This window comes from Nicotiana tomentosiformis, chromosome 9 (assembly GCF_000390325.3).
Source record: "Nicotiana tomentosiformis chromosome 9, ASM39032v3, whole genome shotgun sequence".
Classification (NCBI taxonomy): Eukaryota; Viridiplantae; Streptophyta; class Magnoliopsida; order Solanales; family Solanaceae; genus Nicotiana; species Nicotiana tomentosiformis.
Genome location: NC_090820.1, coordinates 4,474,955 through 4,499,646, shown reverse-complemented (window position 1 = coordinate 4,499,646; position 24,692 = coordinate 4,474,955). Strand labels below are relative to the sequence as shown.

Below are 24,692 nucleotides of genomic sequence, written 5' to 3'. Positions count from 1 at the left end.
TAGGGAATACTTTGAATTCCCTATACGGCGCATCACCTTACATTGTGAAAATGCTTTTTGTAACTTGTGGCCCCATTGATCTATTTTGACACACCAGCACATCAATGTTCTACCTTTGTGTTAGAATATGTGACTGCCACGTTTTTGTAAGATGGTTTATATTTGTTAAATAGCCATAGATATCACAGAAAAAATTGAAACAGAAAAACATTACTTCATGACATATTTCTTTTGTGAGCAAATATTTTTGCCAAAACATTTTTTTTTACGTATATTGAAACTGCACTCCTTTCACCACTAGAAATTCGGGAAAAATCATCCAAAAAACCGACCAAAATTGAACGGTAATGGCCAATAACCGTCCAAAACACGACCATTCACGTGTGGACGGTATTTTGAAGGTCGGAATAGTATACCGACCAAAGTTGGTCGGAAATTACCGACCAACATTGGTCGGTATGCCATACACGACCATCTGACAATTTAATTGACATACCGACCAAAATTGGTCGGAATATTAGTTTAATAATTTAATTTTACCGACCAAACTTGGTCGGTGTATTAAATTTATTAATTTTGCCTATCGACCAATTTTGGTCGGTATTGAAAAATATATTTTATTATAAATAATTAAAATTTAAGAATACCGACCAGCTTTGATCGGTACTGAAAAATATATTATTTTTATAAATAATTAAAATTTAAAATACCGACCAAAAATTGGTTGGTAAACTGGACATGGCAGGCAGCAAACCGACCAAATTTGGTCGGTAATGTTGAATTTCTGGGAATTCATTGTACATTAACCGACCAACATTGGTCGGTAATGTGCAATTTAAATTTTTTTTATTAGTTACCGACCAAGGTTGGTCGATTTTTTGGGGATTAAATTTGGCAGAAAATGTATGTTTTGGTAGCTACACCACCTGCCAAATAAAAACAGCATACCAATACTCCCCAATTCACATCTAATAACCACCAATTTACCACATACAACCCCTAATTAACCACAAATCCAACCAAATATCCAACAACAATAACCAAATATCCAATTAATACTTTAAAACTAACAAATTAAATTTCAATTGAACATCACAATCCAAAACCAAGCAAAAACTAATTACAACAAGTTTAAAATTGTTCAATATAATTCAAAGCTGGTTCTATTAGTCTAGTTCAAAGTATATCAAAGTATTGGTCAAGGGGTATTTTCTACAACATCATCACTGTCTGATGAACTTTCATCTAAAAGATGGTATAGAGAACGGACTTGCAGAGGACGGGAAGAACGATCACAGGGAGGACGGGAGGAACAATCACGAGGAGGACGGGAGGAACGATCACATGCAGGTCGAGCCTCTGGCGATGACTCACGAGACCGGGGCAACGGAAAAGCTCCAGTAGAAAGGAGAGTTCTGATATGACCTTGAATACCAAGGAATTGAGCATCTCTAAGCCTTTATCTTTGCTTGGCTGCTTCTAGCTCGGATGTAAGCTTTGTCACTGTCTCTCGCATAGCTGAGAGGCTCTCCCTGTTAAGTTCCTCGCCCTGTGAAGAAGTCTCTATTCCTTGCATTCCACACCTATAGCGATGGAATATTTTTGTTGGAAGCCCGTATACCTTCCCCCATTTTGGACCGCCAACATCCTCCAACCATATTCTTTCAGTATCCTCGTCCGAAAGTTGGGTTGGCTCGCCCGATTCACCAGTTGTCTGACTACGAATGAATTCCTCCACGTTACTTTGGTAGTGACCCTACAATATTTTAAAGTAAATTAGTATATAAAAATTCTTATAAAAGTAAATTATAACACTTAAAAAAAATTAAAAGCTTACATATGCGGTCTCTGCCCGGTCCTCAACCCACCTATCTCCATCCCCCTCTTTCTTCTTCTTTAAAATATGCGTCTCCTTGAATAGCTCATCATGGCTCATTGGACGCCCATGCTTCTTTTCCTAAAAAAAAAAATTAATTTAGTTAATAAGTAGAATTGATATACTTAGAAAAGTAAAATAATTAATCAATTACCAATCTTCTTTTTATTGTCCCGATGCTGATTGCACCCTCAGTGTGCAAGGAGCCTCCCATCTCGGATGAGCGAGCTTTCTTTCCTTTTTCGCTCCTCCATAAGAATTCCTCGGTCTGCTATTGCATTAACAAATCATCTCATAAATGGTGCAGACACTAGTCAGGCCTCTTGTTCTTCTTTCTACCATTCGAGAAATGATCCGCTAATCTCTTGCGTACTTTATGATGAAAATTTACAGCCACTTTCTCACTATAGCGGTTTTTCCATACACACTTGCTATGCATTTCAAAAGTTAAATATTAGATGGAAATATCATAAATATAAATTATTAAACTGCTTAAAAGAACATATATACCTTAAACTGATTGAAAATTTGCTCGTTCAGCGAGAATGAAAAATCAGTCCAAGTCGCATAAGGGTCATCATAAAGCTTTTTGATCGCATTGGTGATTATCTTCGTAGTCTGCTTACCCGGCTTGAACCTGCAATTTGACAATAAAAAAACTTGAATATATTAGTAAAAACATTATAAAACAATAAACGCAAAAATAACAAATAACTCTTACCCGTTACCCTCAGGGACTATGATGATCCTGCCATAGCGATCATAATGTACTACCTCTGGATCATCATCCTCATCATATGTATCAGATGCATGTGTAGATGGTGTAGGGGGATCAGAACTACTGTTTCACATGGGAAGGCCTGAAATAGATGGAGTCGATGATGAAGATGGCTGCGATCCTTATGACTGCGACATAGCTGGATGCAATCCATGTGGTTGTGATACTGATGGTTGTGACCCGAGTGGCTGTGATATGGATGGATGCGATCCATGTGACTATGATATGTAAGGATGCGATTCATGTGGTTGTGATGCAGATGACTGCGATCTACGTGGCTGTGATGCAGATGGTTGTGATCCACGTGGCTGTGAGGCAGCTGGACTGTATGTCGGACGTAAAGTCCTATGGCCCTGTGATGAAAGACCTGGTGTCTGGATGAAGGTGTAGGCATCGTGATGGTGTGGTAGCTCAGTATAGCCGTGTGGTGGAGGATAAGTATATGCATCTCTGAAGAGGGTGGAAAAGAGGGAGTATTATTATCTACCATCATCTTTCCCTTCCTAGCCTTTTCTCGACCCCGAGAACTAGTAGGGTCATTGTTACCTTGACCCTTGCCTACCATCTGCATAATATAATACATATTTAGATTGAAACATATAAGAAACTAGTTATAAAATGAGAGTGCTTTAAAAAATCAACTTTTTAATTCTCGTCGACATATTGTTCTTTGTACAAGAATTCCTCGTCCTCACTTGTTTGATTTTCTTCAATTGATTCTTCGTCCTCATTTTCTATAATTGTTACTTCATTTATATCAACTTCTTCCAATATGCATTCAGGATGTTCCAAATCATTTTCTAACTGATTGTCCACTATTTGGTGAACACTGGAGATATCATTTTGATATGCAACATCTAATACATTCTCGACTTCCACCCTACCTACAGGCTTAGTTTTGATTACAACCCACCAATCGGACTTATTCTGCCGCAATGGATTATGAGCATAATACACTTGCCAAACGTTATGTGCAATTATGAAAGGATCATAGCGTTCATACTCCCTCATATGATTAACCTCAATTATGTTGTATTGGTGGTGTACTCTTGTACCTCTTGTTGAATTTGGGTCAAACCACTTGCATATAAAGAGTATCAATTTCTTATATGGCCAGCCTGTGTGTTCTAGTTGTAATATTTCATTGACCACGCCATAATAATAAATATCTCAAACTTAGTTGCCATCACCACCTTAAACCCACACCCCGTTGTTGTTGCTATTTTTATTTTTAGAGAAATCCTCTGTATGAAACTTATAACCATTCACTACGTACTTAGACATTGTTCTGACCTGAATCCCAGGTCCCCAAGATATATCTTTCAAAAATTGATTTACACTATTATTTGGATTATTTACCTACATAGTGTTAAAAAATTTCATAAGTTAGCATAACCGAATATATATATATATATATATATATATATATATATATATATATATATATATATATATATAGCGAAAACTTTAGAAGAACATTATCAGGATAAACTTACAAACTGTTTGAACTACGTATCAAAACTCGTATATACAGCATCATGGACAAATTGACCCACGAAGTGACTATGTGTCACGACCTAAAACTAACCCCTGTCGTGATGGCGCCTATCGTGGAACTAGGCAAGCCGACTCATTTCCAAATCAAACCGATATTTTCATTTCAAAGATAATTTCAAGGTTATTTAACATAAAACCTCCATTTAAAGAGTTCAAATCAAAGAAAAATAGAAGTGCGGAAAAGAAAAGCCCGAAATCGGGATGTCACAAGTCATGAGCATATACTACAATCTATCTAACAATATCAAGGCTAACTCAGCCCGAAAAATAGCTAAATACAACTAGAGGAAGATAAGAGGGAGAAGAGCAAGGGCTGCGATCGCCAAACAGCTACCTTACTATCTCCAAGAAAATCTGCAACCAGAACACTCAATAATCGCTACCGTGTCCAGCTACACCTTAATCTGCACACAAGCTGCATGGAGTAACGTCAGTACGCCAACTCAGTAAGTAACAATAATAAATAAAGACTGAGCAGTAGTGACGAGCAATAAAACATATAACGTTCATATCAGGAAATCTCAGTAAAAATACCACATGCTTTTAAAAATCAGGATTTGAATCAAATTATCTAGTTTAAACCCACTTCCAGTAAAAATCATTTAAAGACGTTTTTCCAACAGTTTTTCAAACAAAGGCTCAATGCAAAGGTGAGCAAAAATGATGAAATCATAAACAGCCCCTCGGGCAAAACATCACTCATATATAGCCCTTCGGGCAAACCTCACAGTCACTCGTGCCACTCGGGCATACCTCACAATCACTCATGTCTCCCAGTCACTCAGCACTCGGCACTCGCACTCAGTAGGTACCTGCGCTCACTCGGCACTCGGACAACTCACATGCGATAATAATAAAGTATGCTGCAGGCGGGCAGCCCCGATCCACACTCATCCTCACTAATCAGGCCCTCGGCCTCACTCAGTCATAAATATGCTGCAGGCGGGCAGCCCCGATCCACACTCATCCTCACCAGTCAGGCCCTCGGCCTCATTCAGTCATAAATATCTCAATCCACTCGGGCATTTTAGTAAAATAGGGCATTCGGCCCAAAACATTTATATGCATCAAAATAGAGTCATAAAAACTGAGTTATGCGGTAAACAAGTATAAACATGACTGAGAATAGATTTCCAAATCGAAAACAATGAGACGATGGTAAGAAACAGCCCCTAAGGGTCCAAACAGCATTTGTGCAAGGCCCAAACATGGCATTCAACCCAATTTACAGAAATTCTTTCTAAAACATATAAGTATCAAATGGTTTAAACAAAGTATGCAACTTTACAGTTGCTACGGGACGGACCAAGTCACAAATCATCAATTGTGCACGCCCACACGCCCGTCACCTAGCATGTGCGTCCATTTAAAATAATATAATGATATGAAATCCGGGGTTTCATACCCTCGGGACTAGATTTACAATCGTTACTTACCTCAAACCGCGAAATTCTTATTCTGCAATGCCCTTTCCTTGTGAATTGGTCTCCAAACGCCTCGAATCTTGTCATAAATAATTCGTTCCAGTCAATTAAATTCATTGGAATTAATTTCCAAAGATAATAATGATTTTTCCATAAAAATCCGAAAATTAGCTCAAACATCGCCCGTGGGGCCCACGTCTCGGAACTCGACAAAATTTACAAAATCCGAAAGCTCATTCAACCACGAGTCTATCCATACTAATTTTACCAAAATCTGACCTCAACTCGACCCTCAAATCTACAAATCTTATTTCCAAATTTCTAAGTTCCAATCTCCGATTTACACCTCAAAATCATGTAATCTAGTCGTATTATTCGATGATAATTCAATATTATGGAGTACAAATGACCACAAGGGACTTACCTAAAGTTTTCCTTGAAAATATATAAAAAATCGCCTCTCCTCAAGCTCCAATTTGTCAAAAATGGCAAATGGGACGAAGTCCCTATTTTTATAATTCTGCCCAGACATCCTCGGTTTTGCCTCGATCTTGGCCTTCGATCGAGGTCCTCGATCCTTGTCCTCGGTCCTGGCCCTCGATCCTGGTTCTCTATCCTGGCCCTCGATTATGTCTTCGACCCGGCCTTCGACAGTGACCCTCGACCCTGGGCTCGATCATGCCTTCGATCGTGGCCCTCGACCCTGAGCTCGATCTAGGCTTCGGTCGTGGCCCTCGACCCTGAGCTCGATCTGGGCTCACATCTGGGCTCGATTTCTGGGCAGAAGAAATTTCCAACAGAAGGAAATTGCAGCAGCTGTTCTAGTTCAATTTTTGATCCGTTAACCATCCGAAACTCACCCGAGGTCCTCGAGACCTCAAACAAATATACCAACAAGTCCTAAAACATCATACGAACTTAGTCAAACCCTCAAATCACCTCAAACAACGCTAAAACCATGAATTACGCCCCAATTCAAGCCTAATGAACTTTGAAATTTCTAATTTCTACAAACAACTCCGGAACCTATCAAATCACGTCCGATTGACCTTAAATTTTGCACACAAGTCCTAAATGACATAATAGAGGTATTCCAATTTTCAGAATCGGATTCCGACCCCGATATCAAAAAGTCAACCCCCCAATCAAACTTCTCAAATATAAAACTTTAGGCATTTCAAGCCTAATTCCTCTACGGACTTTCAAATAATATTCCGGACACGCTCCTAAACCCAAAATCACCATACAGAGCTATTGGAATCATCAAAATTCAAATCCGAGGTTGTTTACAAATAGGTCCATATCCGATCCACTTTTCTAACTTAATTTTTCCATTATGAGACCAAGTGTCTCATTTCACTCCGAGTTCCTTCCGGACTCGAACCCACTAACCCGATATAACATAATATAGCTGAATAATACAAAAAGAAGTAGGAATGGGAAAAATGGGGTTATAACTCTCGAAACGACCGGTCGGGTCGTTACATCCTCCCCCTCTTAAACATTCGTTCCTCCTCGAACGAGTCTAGAAACATACCTGGAGTCTCAAATAGGCATGGATATCTGCTTTGCATCTCCCGCTCGATCTCCCAGGTGGCCTCCTCCACAGGCTGACCTCTCCACTGCACCTTCACTGAAGCTATATCCTTTGACCTCAATCTTCGAACCTGCTAATCCAAAATAGCCACCGGCTCCACATCATAAGTCATATAACCCTCCAACTGAACCGTGATAAAATCCAAAACATGGAACGGATCTCCAATATACATCCGGAGCATGGAAACATGAAACACTGGATGCACACTCGACAAGCTGGGTGGCAAGGCAAGCTTATAAGCCACCTTTCCTATCCTCTGAAGCACCTCAAAAGGCCCAATGAACCGGGGGCTCAACTTGCCCCTCTTCCCAAACCTCATAACACCCTTCATGGGTGATACCCTTAGCAAAACCTTCTCTCCAACCATAAAAGACACATCACGGACCTTCCTATCCGCGTAGCTCTTCTGCCTGGAATGCGCCGTGCGAAGCCGCTCCTGAATCAATATCACCTTATCTAATGCGTCCTGGACCAAGTCTGTACCTAAGAGCCTAGCCTCACCAGATCAAACCATCCAACCGGAGATCTACACCTCCTCCCAAACAAAGCCTCGTACGGAGCCATCTGAATACTCGACTGATAACTGTTGTTATATGCAAACTCCGCGAGTGGCAGAAACTGGTCCCATGAACCCCCAAAGTCAATGACACAAGCACGCAACATGTCCTTCAATATCTGAATAGTGCGCTCGGACTGCCCGTCTGTCTGAGGGTGAAAAGCTGTGCTTAACTCAACCTGAGTACCCAACTCTCGCTGCACGGCCCTCCAAAACTGCGATGTGAACTGAGTACCCCTATCTGAAATGATGGAAACTGGGACACCATGCAGGAGAACGATCTCTCGGATATAAATTTTAGCCAACCGCTCTGAAGAGTAAGTAGTACTAAATGGAATGAAGTGTGCGGACTTGGTCAGCCGATCCACAACAATCCAAATAGCGTCAAACTTCCTCGAAGTTCGTGGGAGCCCAACTACAAAGTCCATAGTGATCCGCTCCCACTTCCACTCTGGGATCTCTAACCTCTGAAGAAAACCACCCGGTCTCTGATACTCATACTTAACCTGCTGACAGTTTAGACACCGAGCCACAAACCCAACTATATCCTTCTTCATCCGCCTCCACCAATAGTGCTGCCTCAAATCCTGATACATTTTCGCGGCACCTGGATGGATGGAATACCTCGAGATGTGGGCCTCCTCAAGAATCAGCTCTCGAAGCCCATCTACATTAGGCACACATATCCGGCCCTGCATTCTCAGCACCCCGTGATCACCAACAGTCACATACCTAGCATCACCTCTCCAAATCCTATCCTGAAGAACGAGCAAGTGAGGTCATCATACTGACGCTCCCTGATATGGTCATAAAGAGAAGACCTGGAGACCACACAAGCCAATACCCGACTAGGCTCCGAAATATCCAATCTGACAAACTGGCCTGCTAAGGTCTGAACATCAAATGCCAAAAGTCTCTCTGATGCTTGAAGATATGCTAAACTCCCCAAACTCTCTACCCGGTGACTCAAAGCATCGGTCACCACATTGGCCTTCCCCGGATGGTACAAAATAGTGATATCATAGTCCTTAAGAAGCTCTAACCATCTCCGCTGAGGCAAATTAAGATCCTTCTATTTTAACAGATACTGCAAACTCCGGTGATCAGTATAGATCTCACAATGAACCCCATACAAATAATGACGCCAAATCTTCAAGGCGTGAACAATGGCTGCTAACTCAAGATCATGGATAGGATAGTTCTTCTCATGGGTCTTCAACTGGCGCGAGGCATAGGCAATCACCCTACCCTCCTGCATCAAAACACAACCAATGCCTATCCTCGAGGCATCACAATACACGGTGTAAGAACCTGAAGCTGATGGCAAAACTAACACTGGAGTTATGGTCAAAGCAGTCTTGAGCTTTCGAAAGCTCTTCTCACATTCATCCGACCACCTGAATGGAGCACCCTTTTGGGTCAATTTGGTCAAGAGCGATGCAATAGATGAAAATCCCTCCACAAAGCGATGGTAGTAGCCCGCCAAACCAAGAAAGCTCCTAATCTCCGTGGCTGAGGACGGTCTGGGCCAACTCTGCACCGCCTCTATCTTCTTTGGATCCACCTGAATACCCTCATTGGACACCACGTGCCCCAAGAATTCTACTGAACTGAGCCAAAACTCACATTTAGAGAACTTTGCATAAAGCTTCTCCTCCCTCAATCTCTGCAATACAACCCTCATATGCTGAGCGTGCTCTTCCTGGCTACGAGAGTACACCAGGATGTCGTCAATGAATACAATGACGAATGCGTCCAAATAAGGATGGAATACACTGTTCATTAGATGCATGAACGCTGCTGGGGCATTGGTCAGCCTAAAAGACATCACCAAGAACTCATAATGGCCATATCGGGTTCTGAAAGCTGTTTTAAGAATATCTGAATCCCGAATCTTCAGCTGGTGATAACCGGACCTCAAATCAATCTTGGAGAACACCCTCGCTCCCTGAAGCTGGTCGAATAAATCATCAATACGAGGCAAAGGATACTTATTCTTGACTGTGACCTTGTTCAACTGCCTGTAATCAATACACATTCTCATAGAACCATCCTTCTTTTTCACAAATAGAACCGGTGCACCCCAAGGTGACACACTAGGTCGAATAAACCCCTTATCAAGGAGTTCCTGAAGTTGTTCTTTCAATTCCTGCAACTCCGTCGGTGCCATACGATAAGGTGGAATAGAAATGGGCTGAGTGCCCGGCACCAAATCAATACCAAAGTCAATATCTCTGTCAGGCGGCATGCCCGGTAGGTCTGCAAGAAACACATACGGAAAATCACGTACCACCAGAATAGAATAAATGACAGGAGTCTCTGCACTAACATCCCTGACAAAAGCCAAATAATATAGGCAACCCTTCTCAACCATGTGCTGAGCCTTCAAATATGAAATCACCCTACTTGGTACATAATCTACAAAACCGCTCCACTCAACCCTCGGAATTCCCGGCATAGCCAACGTCACCGTCTTAGCGTGATATTCTAGAACAGCATGACATGGAGATAACAAATCCATACCTAATATTACATCAAAGTCAACCATACTTAGCAACAATAGATCTACTCGGGTCTCTAGACCTAAAATAGTCACCACACATGACCGATATATACGGTCCACAATAATAGTATCGCCCACAAGAGTAGATATATGTACAGATGAAACTAAGGACTCATGGGGCATATCCAGAAAATGGGAAAAATACGAGGAAATATATGAATACGTGGAACCAGGGTCAAATAATACTGAGGCATCTCTGTGGCAAACTGAGACAATACCTGTAATCACAGCATCTGAAGCAATAGCATCTGGTCTGGCAGGGAGAGCATAGAAACGGGCCTGACCACCCCCAGATCTGCCTCCCCCTCTAGGGCGACCCCTAGCTAACTGACCTCCACCCCGAGCTGACTGGGCGGATGGTGAGGTAGCTGGTGCTGTAGTCGGAGGCTGACTCTTATGATGAGATAGACCTCCATGGCGACGAGGACACTGCCTCCACATATGCCCAACCTCCCCACACTCAAAACAACTCCCTGGTGCTAGCAGCGGAAACTAAAGGGAACCCCTAGCACTGGGATAACTGGTAGAAGAACCTGGCATAGAAGAGCCCTGAACAGGTGGAGCACAGGACGAGCTCTGAACTAGAAGGGCACTAAGTGATGAGTGGCCCTGATGAGAACTGTGAGAACCATGGCCAGATGATGCACCCTGATGAAATGGCCGAGCTGGCTGAGCCTGTCTGAAATGACGACCTCTACCGTGCTGGAACTGACCCCCAAAAGGAGCACCGCTGAATCCACCCTGACCACGAGGCCTCTTGGCCTCCCACTCAACCCTCTCCTGACTGCGAACCATCTCAATCTGCCGAACAATGTTGACAACCTCATCAAAGGTAGCACCCGAACCCCGCTCCCTAGTCATGAGCAACTATAGCTGATAAGTGAGGCCATCAATAAACCTCGTGATCCTCTCTCTTTCCGTGGTAACCAACCAGATAGCATGACAGGCCAACTCGGAGAACCGCATCTCATACTGCGTCAAAGACATATCACCCTAGCGGAGCTACTCAAACTGTCTACGCAGCTCCTCTCTACGGGATCGAGGCACGAACTTCTCCAAACAGACCACAGAGAACTGCTGCCAAGTAAGGGGTGCTGCGCCAATAGGCCTACGCCTCTCGTAAGTCTCCCACCATCTGAGTGCAGCCCCAGAAAACTGAAAGGTAGTGAATGAGACCCCATAAGTCTCCATAATACCAGCAGTACGGAGTATCCTCTGACACCTGTCCAAAAAGTCCTGAGCATCCTCTCTCTCTATGCCACTGAAAGGTGGTGGCTGAAGTCTCCCAAACCTCTCCAACCTACGTTGATCATCCTCAGGCATAGCAGGAATGACATAATCCTGAGCAACAGCAATCGGCTAGGCTGGTGGTGCCTCTAGTGTCTGAAGTCCCTGAATAACCTGCTCGGGTGTGTGAGCGATGGGAGTCTGAGTGCCTCCCCTGGCCTGAGAAGTGGTTGCGGCCGTCGAAATAGAGACCGCCCGAGCAAGGCCAGTACACGCTGTCAGAATCTGAGCTAGGGCTTCCTGAAGGCCTGCAATCACAATAGGCATAGGTGGTGCCTGAGCTGGTGCATCAATAACTGGAACTTGGTCCTGATCTGGGACAACCGGTGGATCTGTAGGTACTGCCCCAACTGCTATACGGGCTGTACCTCTGCCCCTACCACGGTCCCTACCGTGGCCTCAGCCTCTCACGGCCCTGGCTGGTGGTACTGGTAGCTGGCCTTTCTGACCGGTAGCACGAGTCCTCGCTATCTGTGAGAGAATGAAACAACAGATGTATAGTTACTAGAATTAACAGATTTGCACGACAAGAATTCAAGAATTTGGAGTTTCCTAAAGGTTCTGCAGCCTCTCGAAGATAAGTACAGATGTCTCCATACCGATCTGCAAGACTCTACTAAAACCGCTCATGACTCGTGAGACCTATGTAACCTAGGCTCTGATACCAATCTGTCACGACCCTAAACTAACCCCTTTTGTGATGGCGCCTATCGTGGAACTAGGCAAGCCGACTCATTTCCAAAACAAACCGATATTTTCATTTCAAAGATAATTTCAAGGTTATTTAACATAAAACCTCCATTTAAAGAGTTCAAATCAAAGAAAAATAGAAGTGCGAAAAAGAAAAGCCCGACATCAGGGTGTCACTAGTCATGAGCATATACTACAATCTGTCTAACAATATCAAGGCTAACTTAGCCTAGAAAATAGATAAATACAACTAGAGGAAGATAAGAGGGAGAAGGGCAAGGGCTGCGATCGCCAAACAGCTACCTTGCTATCTTCAAGAAAATCTGCAACCAGAACATTCAATAATTGCTACCGTGTCCGGCTACACCTGAATCTGCAAACAAGGTGCAGGGAGTAACGTGAGTACGCCAACTCAGTAAGTAACAATAATAAATAAAGACTGAGCAGTAGTGACGAGCAATAAAGCATATAAAGTTCATATCAGGAAATCTCAGTAAAAATACCACATGCTTTTAAAAATCAGGATTTGAATCAAATTATCTAGTTTAAACCCAGTTCCAGTAAAAATCATTTAAAGACATTTTTCCAATAGTTTTTCAAACAAAAGCTCAATGCAAAGGTGAGCAAAAATGATGAAATTATAAACAGCCCCTCGGGCAAAACATCACTCATATACAGCCCCTCGGGCAAACCTTACAGTCACTCGTGCCACTCGGGAATACCTCACAATCACTCATGCCTCCCAGTTACTCAGCACTCGGCACTCGCACTCAGTAGGTACCTGCGCTCACTGGGGGTGTGTACAGACTCCGGAGGGGCTCCTTCAGCCCAAGCATTATAATCTGCACAAACAACTCACGTGCGATAATAATAAAGTATGCTGCAGGCGAGCAGCCCCGATCCACACTCATCCTCACCAATCAGGCCCTCGGCCTCACTCGGTCATAAATATCTCAAGCCACTCGGGCATTTCAGTAAAACAGGGCATTCGGCCTAAAATATTTATATGCATCAAAATAGAGTCATAAAAACTGAGTTATGCGGTACACAAGTATAAACATGACTGAGTATAGATTTCCAAATCGAAAACAATGAGAGGATGGTAAGAAACAGCCCCTAAGGGTCCAAACAGCATTGGCGCAAGGCCCAAACATGGCATTCAGCCCAATTTACAGAAATTCTTTCTAAAACATATAAGTATCAAATGGTTTCAACAAAGTATGAAACTTTACAGTTGCTACGGGACGGACCAAGTCACAAATCCCCAACAGTGCACGCCCACACGCCCATCACCTAGCATGTGCGTCACTTTAAAATAATAAAATGATACGAAATCCGAGATTTTATACCCTCAAGACTAGATTTACAATCATTACTTACCTCAAACCGCGAAATTCTTATTCTGCAATGCCCTTTCCTCGTGAATTGGTCTCCAAATGCCTCGAATCTGGTCATAAATAATTCGTTTCAGTCAATTAAATTCATTGGAATTAATTCCACAAGATAATAATGATTTTTCCATAAAAATCCAAAAATTAGGTCAAAAATCGCCCGTGGGGCCCACATCTCGTAACTTGACAAAAGTTACAAAATCCGAAAGCCCATTCAACCACGAGTCTACCCATACCAACTTTACCAAAATCTGACCTCAACTCGACCCTCAAATCTACAAATCTTATTTCCAAATTTCTAAGTTCCAATAAGCGATTTACACCTCAAAATCATGTAATCTAGTCGGATTATTCGATGATAATTCAATATTATAGAGTAGAAATGATCACAAGGGACTTACCTCAAGTTTTCCTTGAAAATATATCAAAAATCGCCTCTCCTCAAGTTCCAATTTGTCAAAAATGGCAAATGGGACGAAGTCCCTATTTTTATAATTCTGCCCAGACATCCTCGGTTCTGCCTCGATCTTGGCCTTCGATCTTGGCCTTCGATCGAGGTCCTTGATCCTGGTCCTCGGTCCTGGCCCTCGATCCTAGTTCTCGATCCTAGCCCTTGATTATGTATTCGACCCGGCCTTCGACCGTGACCCTCGACCTTGGGCTCGATCATGCCTTCGATCGTGGCCCTCGACTCTGGGCTCGATCATGCCTTCGATCGTGGCGCTCGACTCTGGGCTCGATCATGTCTTCGATCGTGGCCCTCGACCCTGAGCTCGATCTGTGCTTCAGTCATGCCCGTCGACCCTGAGATCCATCTGGGCTCACATCTGGGCTCGATTTCTGGGCAGAAGCAATTTCCAACAAAAGGAAATTGCAGCAGTAGTTCTAGTTTAATTTTTGATCCGTTAACCATCCAAAACTCACCCGAGCCCCTCAGGACCTCAACCAAACATACCATCAAGTCCCAAAACATCATACGAACTTAGTCGAGGCTTCAAACCACATCAAACAATGTCGGAATTACGAATCGCGCATCGAATCGAATTATGAACTTCCAAAACTTCCAACTTCTAAAACTCATGCCGAAACCTATCAAACCAACCCGGAATGACGTCAAATTTTGCAGGCAAGTCCCAAATAACATAACGGAGCTGTTTCAATGCGTAGAATCACATTCCAACCCTGATGTTCTATCTTTAATTTGTGATCCATATATACATGTCAAAGATGTTTAGTATTAATTTTTCTATATTTCATTCATTCATCACTAATAATGCATGACATAGATTAATCGATATAGGTCGAGAAATTTTATTTTTAATTAATACTAAACATCTTTGACATTTATATATGGATCACAAATAAAAGATGGAACATCGGGGTTGGAATGCGATTCTAGGAGTTGGAACAGCTCCGTTATGTTATTTGGGACTTGTCTACAAAATTTGACGTCATTCCGGGTTGGTTTGATAGGTTTCGGCACGAGTTTTAGAAGTTAGAAGTTTTGGAAGTTCATAATTCGATTCGATGCGCGATTCATAATTCCGGCATTGTTTGATGTGGTTTGAAGCCTCGACTAAGTTCGTATGATGTTTTGGGACTTGATGGTATGTTTGGTTGAGGTCCCGAGGGGCTCGGGTGTGTTTCGGGCTGGTTTCAGACCAAATTAGAGCTCTTTGGGCTGCTATTGCTGAAGTCTGGTTTCCTTCTTTGAAAACACAAAGGGAGTCCCGCGTTCGCGAAGAGGAATTTGAGGGACTGATGGTTTGGCCTTCGCGAACGCGAAACTGTGGACGCGAACGCGAAGAAGGAGCAGGGCAAGCCTTCACGGAGGCAGCCCAGGCAACGCGAACGCGAAGAAGAAAGGAAGATTGGGGGCTGGGGTCATTTGGCCTTCGCGAACGTGAAGCGTGGAACGCAAACGCAAACGCAAACGCAAACGCATAGGAGTTAGTCAGCTGGTCATCGCTAACGCGACAAGTAGTTCGCGAACGTGAAGAGGAAATGATGGGGCAGAAATAGTTGACCTTCGCGAACGCGGCGAGGAGGTCGCGAACGTGATGAAGGATTTGAGGCAGTTGGGTTTTGGCCTTCGCGAACTCGAAGCAATGGCTGCGAACGCGAAGAAGGCCTATCTGGGCAAAATTAAAAGTTCCAAAAAAATGGGTGTTTGAGTTCATAACTCAAAATCAAATTTGGAGCTTGGTGGAAGGCGATTTTTGGAGAGATTCTTGCGTGGGTGTTTGGGGTAAGTGATTCTTGTCCAGTTTTGATTAATTTCCATGATTATGTCTTTGAATCCATCATTTAATTCGGATTTAATGGAGAAAAAATCATGATTTTTGTAAAATCTTTCAAAAACGAAAATTTAAGATTTGGAAGTCGAGTTGTTAGTGGAATTCGATAAAATGGGTATGGTTGAACTCGTATCAGAATGGGTGTTCGGATTTCATGAAAATTATGTTGGGTTCCGAGAGGAGGGTCCCGCGTTGACTTTTATTGACTTTTTGGAATAAAATTCTAAGTCGACGTATTATTATTCGGAATTATTTTCGATGAATTTTAATGAAGTTATACAATTAATTTGGATAGATTTGAACGGCCCGGAGGTCAATTTAAGCAAGAAGGCGATTTTGAAATATCGGCATAACTTCAAAGAGGTAGGTGTCTTTCTTAACCTCGAGTGGGGGAAATTCCCCTTAGGCATTGAGTCTTATATGCAACTTGTGTAATTGAAAACCATGTACGCAAGGTGACGAGTACGTACTTGGTTTATATGTGCAAATTTTATTGAGTTAATGTCTTGAGCATATTGTGTAGTAAATTGGATAATTGTTGGCATATATTTAATCATCTACTTGTCATGCCTAAATCCTTGTTGTTGACTCTGTTGTTATATGACAATGTGATGTGATTGTTATTTGATTATTTATAAATTTCGTGAATTTGCTGGTTTGATAATTATTGGAATTTAATTTCATTTTGGATTTTCCCATGTGCAAATAATTAATTAAATGAGCTTAAGAAGAGGTGTTTATATAATTATTGAAAATTTGATTTTTTATGAAGACTTTGCTTTTTGTTGAGAGTAATTTCTATCTCTATTGATTGTTTTTGGGTGTTGTACACATTGTGTGAAGCATTTGGCTATTTGCTGTGAAATTAATTGACTTGGTTGTAGCTTTGGAATTTGGTTGTGGCCATTGGGCAAATTGTGATATGAATTGATTATTTTATGTTGCTATGATAATTTTCCGTGTAAATTATTGTGTTGTGTGAGTCGTTATTTTGGGGAGATAAGGGTGGCATTTCACCGTTGATATTATGTGGTTATAAGGGTGGCATTTCACTGTTGTTGTGTTTGTTAGAATATTGTCTGGGCGGAGCGATAAGGGTGGCTATAGCAGCGATAAGGGTGGCAATAGGAGCGATAAGGGTGGCTATTGATATTGTCTGGGCGGAGCGAAAAGGGTGGCTATAGGAGTGATAAGGGTGGCAATAAGAGCGATAAGGGTGGCTATTGTTAGGGATGATATGTGATGCTGTGGGGTTGTGGTGTTTATGATTTTTATGTGATGTTGTGATTTTCTTGTGTTTATTTTTATACCTTGTGCAACTTGTCTTGTTGTTAGTAAATTGATAATAATCTGATTTATGTTGAAATTGGGAGCCTGCGGCTATTGCCAGGCGGTTTATAAAATAAAATGTGGGCACGAGGTGCCGTGAATTATGATATAAAAAAGGGAATATGGGCACGTGAATTGTCCGTGCAGTTGTGATATGAAATGAGCGCATGAGGTGCCGGGCAAATATAATGATTTAATTATGGGCACGAGGTGCCGTGAAAATATGAAAATGGGCTGAGACCCGTGTTTACGAAAAATATGAAAATAGGTTGAGACCCGTATTTTGATGATTATGAAATGAGGTGTCACATGGTGACTTTTTAATTGAAAGAATTATATTCAAAATATTTATTTGGAAGGATTTTTACTTAGAAAGTATTATATAAAAGAATTGTATTTGAAAGATATTTATTTGAGGAAATTGTATTTGAAAAGATTTATTGAAAGAATTATATTTGAAAAATAATTATTTGAGTTAATTATATTTGAAAGAGAGTTATCTAGAAGAACTATGTGAAAGACATTTATTTGAAGGGCTTGATTTTATTGGGTGTAATTGTGTTTATTAATTGTTGAGTGATATTAATGGTATTCTTGTTATCGGTTGTGCATATCACTGGTTGCTTTATCCTGCCCTTATTATATTTTGTCTCCTATTATTTTGTATATTATATTGCACAGGTTATTAGACTAGTGAGTGTCTTGACTGTACCTCGTCTCTACTCCAATGAGGTTATTCTTGATACTTACTGGGCACCGCTGTGGTGTGCTCACTCTACACTTCTCCATATTTTGTACAGAGCAAGATATTGGAGATATCATACTTGAGCAGAGTTAAAGCGTGATCATAAGGATTCAAGGTAGAGCTGCTTGGTCATCGCAGTCCCTTGGAAAGTCTTTTCATTTCATTGTACTGTTAAATTGTAATCAAGCAGTATTGTATATTCGGTCCTCGTGATCATTCCATGTATTCAGTTAGAGTTCGTGACTTAGTACTACCAGTCTTGGGAGGTTGTATATTCATATTTATTCTGCTGTTAGTTTTGCTTACTTATTTAATTAAAAAAATGGCTTCAAAATATAATTGAAATCGGCTTACCTAGTCTCAGGGACTAGGTGCCATCACAAGGCCTGTGGTGGGATTTTGGGTCGTGACAGAATAACAGAGACTGATGTATAATATGCAAGTAATACTATGACTGAGTACAAGTAACAATAAGCAGGAAGGTTCAACAGGTATCACGACCACTGGGGTCTTTACAACACTAACACATATCATAAGCATGATTTCTAGCATGATACACTGTCAAATTTCTATAGCACAGAAAGGGCACATAGCTAACAACAAGCTTATTCAACTTTCCAGTTTGACGGAATGGACCAAGTCCTAATTCCCATGGTGCACGCCTACACGCCCGTCATCTAGCATGTGTGTCACCTCCAAAATACTCATATAATACACTAATCTAGGGTTTCATACCCTCAAGACCAGATTTGAAACTGTTACTTACCTCAAACCGCGCAAAACTCTACTCCAAAGTGCCTTTGCCTCTCGAATAGGTCTCCAAACGACCCGAATCTAGCCACAAGAAGTACAATACAATTAATATAGGCTAAAGGAATCAATTCGATAAGAAAAACATGAAATTATAAGCCAAAATCTGAAATTCACTCAAACCGGCCCCCGGGCCCACGTCTCGGATTCCGACAAAAGTCACAAAATCTGAAAGCCCATTCACTTACTACCATACCAAATTTATCAAAATCTGACACCATTTGGTCATCCAAATCCCCCAAAATCACTCTCCCATTCTCTAGCCCTAAACCCCCAAATTGCACCTCAAAAACTCACCAACTAGATGTAAAATCGGTGTGAAAATATCATTATTGAAGATAAATGAACACAAGGAGCTTACCTCAGTAATCACTTCAAAATCTCTCTCAAAAACCTCCAAAATCCGAGCTTAAAGTGGTGAAAATGGTGAAAAATTGCGAAGTCCCGTATTTATCTGTTCTGCCCAGGCCTTTCGCATATGCGACCTCTTATCCGCACCTGCGGAACCGCTTCTGCGGCTAGAATCCCGCATCTGCTGAAACCACTTAACCAGCTGACTCCGCTTCTGCAAGCGCTGGTGTAACGACCCGGCCGGTCGTTTTGAGAATTTAAGTCCCATTCTGCGGCATAAGGCCCTAAGCAGCTTTGTATTATGTGTATTGAATTGCGTGCATAGTTGATTTCAGTTATCGGATGATTCTGAGTGATTTGGGATACTTAGTCCCTAAAGCGGAAACTTAAGTCTTAGGATTTTGACCGTAGTTGGAACTGTGTGAAGACGACTCCAGAATGGAGTTTCGGTGGTTCCGTTAGCTCCGTTGGTTGATTTTGGATTTAGGAGCGTGCCCGGACAATGAATTTGAGGTCTGTAGCTAATTTAGGCTTGAAATGGAGAAAAGTCAAATTTTTGGAGATTTTGAACAGAAGTGGACTTTTTGATATCGGGATTCCGATTTCGGAAGTTGGAGTAGGTTCATAAGATTGAATATGATTTGTGTGCAAAATTTTGGGTCAATCGGATGTGGTTTGGTAGGTTTCAGAATTAGTTGTAGAAATTAGAAAATTCAAGTTCATCAAGTTTGAATCAGAGGGTGAATTGTGTTTATAATGTTGTTTGATGTGATTTGACACCTCAAGCGAGTTCGTGTTAGATTATGGAACTTGTTGGTATGTTTGGACGGGATCCCGGAGGCCCCGGGTGTGTTTCAGACGAGTTTCAGATGTTTTTCATGGTTTTGAACAGGTCTGGTTCCGGTGTTTTCGCACCTGCGACACTTTGGAGCGCAGGTGCAGCTCCGCTTCTATGTGATCCTGGTTGCTTCTGCTGTCATAGTGGCCTGGAGGCTCGCTCGCTTCTGCGGAGGCCGGCACGCAAGCGCGGAGGCGCTTTTGCGGTCCAGTGATCGCATCTGCGAAGAAGCTCATTTCTGCGCTTCCTTTGGCGCTTCTGCGGGGCCGCTGTTGCGACTTTAATTCCGCAGATGTGGATCTAGGCCTGGCTAGCTGAGTTCGCAGATGCGAACAAGTTTTTGCAAATGTGAGAGTGTAGATGCGCTTCCTTGTACGCAAATGTGGAAGTCATGGGCAAAATCATATAAGTCGAGGGTTTGGCCATTTTCTTTATATAAGTCAAGCTTTATGATCTGGAATAGTTTCTTATGAGTTTTATTTGTGCTTTGAAGTTATTTTGATTAGATTTGAGCCGTCCGGAGGCCATTTCACAGAGAAGTTCATTTTTGTGTATCGGTCTGTCTTCTTTGAGTTAAGTATCTTGCCTAACTTCGTGTGGGGGAGCTACCCCTTAGGATTTGAGTTTTCTATTCTAATTGTAGTCCATGTATGTGAGGTGACGAGTACGTGCTCGAACTTATTTGTGGAAAATTATCCTTTTAGGGTTCTTAAGTCTTTGCATTCATTGAATTTACAATTGTACTTGTTTTGATTATGTTCCGTAATTACTAGTTTCACCTTTACCTGTTATGGGGTTGAACGAGGTTTCTGCCATACTATTGTTACTATTGATATTTGCACATGCGGCGAGACAATCTGGGCATTTATTTTACTATTATACACGTGGCAAGACAAGGTAGGCTATGTCAGGGATTGATCTGTGATGACTTGTGATGGCCTGAGAGCATTCTTGTTGTTGATGTTTGTGTAGTGGTACACTTACCTGTGTGAGATTTATTTTGTGGAAAGTTGTGAGAAAATATTCTATGTGTTATCCATTTCCTTTCATATACGTATTAGCTGGCATGAACCATGTTAGGACACTTGCACAAGCATATATGTCGTTGAGTACTCTTATCAGTTAAGAGGTTTTCTTGATATTGCTGAGTGTAGATGCACACCTTTGTTATTTGCCTTCTATGTAAGAATGGCTCTATTTGGCACGTGAGTCGTCAGTGCAGTTATGAAGTGTAATGAGGACACAAGATGCCCAGTGTTAGGGTTCAGGTATTGGGACCCGTGAGTTGTGAATAGTATGAGGTTCGGTACCTAGTGGAGTTTATTGACTAAAACCTGATGTGAAAGCGGTCGTTGTTGCTGAGTTATTAATTTTCCTTGCTATATCTGTTATTTCAGATTTAGGCTGTGTTTCCGTTCGTTCTTCTATGTCATTACTATGGTGTTCCGCTGATAATTGTTATTTTCTTTCTCACTGAAATTACCGTATTATTTGCCATTTCGCGTAGACTTTATGTAGAATTATACTCTGTTGTTCCTATACTTATACTTGTTCAGGTTATTTAGTCCAGTAGGTGTCTTGACTGATCCTCGTCACTACTCCACTGATATTAGTCTTGATACTTGCTGGGTACCACTATGGTGTACTCATACTACACTTCTGCACATTTTTTTACATATCCAGGTATTTCGAAGTCAGTTGATCATCAGCTAGCTGTGCGGACTGTTGCTGTGGAGACTTAAGATAAACCTTCTGTTGCGTTCGCAGGCTTCACAGTCACCTTCTGATTGTATTCACATTGTTTACTTTATTGCAAACAATTGTATTTAGTAAATTGTAGAAAACTCTGTAGAGTTTATGACTTGTACTACCGGTTTTGGGAATTGTAAATTTTATAGAGATTTTTATTTCAAAATTTTTTAGATGTTATTTAATTATTGTTGTTATTCAGTAAATATTAGGATTATCTAGTCCTTAAGACTAGGTGCCATCACGATACCCAACATAGGGAAAATTGGGTCGTGACAAGTTGGTATTAGTGCTCTAGGTTCATGTGATGACCCAAAGGGTCATCTTGTGAATTAAGACTCTATTTGCGTGCACAGTACGGGCGTAAATTCGGAAAGCCTTTATGTGGAAATTTATGAAGTAATAATTTTTGGGATTTAAAATTAATTTTTAGTTGACTTTGGTCAACGTTTTGAGTAAACGGACTCGGATCCGTGTTCCGACATTCCCGGAAGGTCCCTAGCTCGAGAAATGAATTTTTGATGAAAATTATAAGACTGAAATTCTATGGATTTTAATAAATTGATTAATGTTTGATATCATTGGTATCGGGCCCGTATTTTTGTTCCGGAGCCCGGTACAATTTTAATATAATATATAAGTCATGTCTGTCAAATTTGGTAGAAATCGGAGTTGATTTGACGTGATTCGGGCGTCCGGTTGAGAAGATAGTAGTTTTGAAATGTTCTCGAGGAATTCATGAGTTTTGGTGCTAAATCCATAGTTTTAGGTGTTATTTTTGTGATTTGATCGCACGAGCAAGTTCGTATGATGTTTTTAGACTTGCGTGAATGTTTGGTTTGGAGCCTCGAGGGCTCGGGTGAGTTTCGGATAGGCCACGAGATGTTTTGAACTTAGAAAATTTTGTTGGTATAACTGAACCTGTTGCAGGCCTTTGATCTTGCAATTGCGAGATCAGGCATCGCAAATGCGAACCAAGCAGGTATGTTAATTGCGAGGTATTTATCGCAATTGCGAAGAAAGCCTAGGCCAGCAGTTCTCGCAATTGCGAGTTTATCTTCGCAATTGCGAAGGGCCAATTGTCGCAAATGCGACATACTCTTCGCATTTGCGAAGGCAGCTGAAATGTGAAGGTTCTCGCATTTGCGATGAATCCTTTGCATTTGCGAGCTTCGCGATTGCAAAGCTCAGGTCGCAAATGCAACATCTGCAGCTGATAACTTTGGACTTCGACAGAATTTTTCATTCATTCTTCAATTTTTCGAACCATAAACCTCAAGAGGTGATTTTCACGGGAAAACATTGGGGTAAGTGTTCCTTATCCTATATTAATTATATTTCATGATTTCATACTCATTTATATCATGAATTCGTGAATTTATGGAAGAAAAATAAGATTTTTATAACCTCTTCAAAAAACAAAAATTTTAGATTTGAAGGTCCATTTGATATCTGAATTTGGATAATTTTTGTCTGGTTGGACTCGTCTCGGAATGGGTGTTCGTATTTCATAAGTTTTTCCGAGATTTGAGACGTGGGTTCGACTGCCGAATATTTTAATGAATTTCGGATTTTATCTTAAAAATTAGTAAATTCATATGGAATTAATTCCTATGATTCGTATTGAGTATATTGAATTGTTTGTGAATAGATTTGAAGCTTTCGGAGACAAATTTAGAAGGAAAAGTTGTGGTTGAGTAATTGATTGGAATTTGCAAAGCAAGATAAGTGTCGCGGTTAACCTTGACTTGAGGGAATAGAACCCTTAAATTATTTGTTATGTAAAATGCATGTGAACAACGTATAGGCGAGGTGACGAGTGTCTATACGTCGTTAAATTAATTGTTGCATAATTACTTGAAAAATCATAAATCATGAATTAATTATTATAATAATTGTTTCTCTCGTATTCTTTGTCAAATATTAATTCTTGATTTCGTGCATTAATTGTTACATGCTATTTGAATTATGTGCCTTAATTGTTATTTGACATTTAGCATATTAAATATTAAACTCCATATTTTCTCTCTGATTTCCATAATAATTTGCTATTTACCTTTGTTTGTTTCATAATTAAATCATAATTATTGTATGCTTGTTGTCTTATAATTTTATATTAATTGTTGCATTTATTGGAGAAATTTCTTCTATAAGAATTGGTAAATGAATATGTTGGAGGAGCGGATTGCACGCCGCAACAGGATTGATTATAATGAATATATTGGAGGATCGGGTTGCACGCCGCAACAGAATTAATGATAATGAATATATTGGAGGATCGGGTTGCACGCCGCAGAAAAATTAATTATAATAAATATATTGGAGGATCGGGTTGCACGCCGCAACAGACTTATTAAAAAGTCCATATTGGAGGATCGGGTTGCACGCCGCAACAGACTTATTATAAGTCTATATTGAAGGATCAGGTTGCACGCCGCAGCAGACTTGATAAAAATGAATATATTGTGAGAGCGGGTTGCACGCTGCAACAGAACTGAATGTGAATATATTGTGAGAGTGGGTTGCACCCTGCAACAGAACTGAATGCGAATATATTGTGAGAACGGGTTGCACGCTGCAACAGAATTGATGGAAATGATAATTGGTTATGACTGCTGAGTTGGCTTCAATTATTATAAATGAGTTACCTGATTTATTTCTATTATTGTTGTTGTTGCTAATATTGCGCACAACTAATGTATGTGACCCGCCTTAGCCTCGTCACTACTTCGTCGAAGTTAGGCTCAGCACTTACCAGTACATGGGGTCGGTTGTACTGATACTACACTCTGCACTTCTTGTGCAGATTTTGGAGTTGGTCCCAGTGGCGTACCATAGACTTGCTCGGATTTCA

General features: G+C 41.2%; 1 pseudogene; it reads right to left on the bottom strand.

The window, feature by feature from the left end:
• Positions 1 to 1,459: 1,459 nt before the first annotated feature.
• LOC138899540 (uncharacterized) overlaps positions 1,460 to 24,692 on the bottom strand; it is a 32,490-nt pseudogene continuing 9,257 nt past the window's right edge.